Raw genomic sequence first — 1538 nt, forward strand, 5'->3', positions numbered from 1 at the left:
TTTTGACGAGTGCCCTTTTTGAATAAGGGCTTTAGATTAACAAAATAAATACCATTTTTTGGATAAGGGTTTAAGTTACCTCGTGCGTGTATGCTTTTCTAATTTTCTGAATTCCCTTTGACTTTTTCTTGAAAACCTTTTGACTTGTTTGTCTTTCGGAGTTTTTCGTTTAAGGATTTTCTGGGACATCCTTTAAACTTCTTCCTGGGTTTTCATATCTCTTTTTGCTATTCCTCATACTCAACTTTTGTTTTAGCGAGTTCCTATGACTTAGGTTATTTTTGCGATGCGTTTTTCTTCTGTTCGGTTCTACGCTCCGATTTAGGGATCGGAGTGTTTCCGAGCTTTCCTACTTGGAATATTGTTTCGACTTATGAGTCAGATTTGTTTCCGAGTTTTTACGATCGACTCATATAACCTCTTTACACCGGCTTGTACCCCGTCGTTTTATCCTGACGACCATCTAGGTCGGTTCATGGGATTTTCACGTTTTATCGAGCTTAAATCGGCGCGTTTCGTAGAAAGACTTAGAAAAATAAAGAAGGATATTATAAGAGATATTATGAATGAAAAAGTTCTTTATTAATTGGGGAGGTACCTTCTTTTGCTACTAAGGGTCTTGATAGCCTATTTTTCCCTTAGTCTCTACTATGATGCCTCGTTAAAAATCCTTCTCCAGAAAAAACCCTTTTTTGGAAAAAAATCATGAAGTTGGGAAAAGAGTACATCAGGGAGTAGAGTTCGCTTTTAACTGTAGTACCTTTTCATATTACAAGCATGCCACGACCTTGGTAGCTCAGTGCCGCTCAGGTCGGTTACTTTATAATAACATTTTCCTAAGACTTCATTGACTTTGTATGGTCCCTTCCAATTTGCAGCGAGCTTTCCTTCTCTCGATTTGTTGACTCCAATGTCGTTTCTGATTAAGACCAAATCCTCTGGAACAAATGTTCTTCGAATGACTTTTTTGTTGTACCTTATAGTCATTCTTTGCTTCAATGCAGCTTCTCTTATCTGGGCACCTTCTCGGACTTCGGGGAGCAAGTCGAGCTCTTCTTTGTGTCCCTGTATATTTCCGACCTCGTCGTGGAGAATTACCCTTGGGCTTTGCTCATTGATTTCTATTGGAATCATAGCTTCCACGCCATAGACTAGTCGGAAAGGTGTTTCTCCCGTGGCGGATTGGGGTGTTGTCCTGTAGGCCCATAGCACTTGAGGGAGCTCTTCAGCCCAACCCCCTTTTGCTTCTTGTAATCTCTTCTTTAGTCCTGCCAGTATGATTTTGTTGGCTGCCTCGGCTTGCCCATTGGCTTGTGGGTGCTCTACCGAGGTGAACTGATGTTTGATTTTCATACTGGCTACTAAGCTTCTGAAGGTAGCGTCGGTGAACTGGGTTCCATTATCCGTAGTAATGGAATAAGGTATCCCATATCTTGTGATGATATTTTTGTAGAGGAACCTGCGACTTCTTTGAGCGGTGATAGTGGCTAATGGTTCTGCTTCTATCCACTTTGTGAAGTAATCTATTCCCACGATCA

The sequence above is a fragment of the Arachis stenosperma genome, chromosome 8 (genome assembly GCF_014773155.1).
Source record: "Arachis stenosperma cultivar V10309 chromosome 8, arast.V10309.gnm1.PFL2, whole genome shotgun sequence".
NCBI lineage: Eukaryota > Viridiplantae > Streptophyta > Magnoliopsida > Fabales > Fabaceae > Arachis > Arachis stenosperma.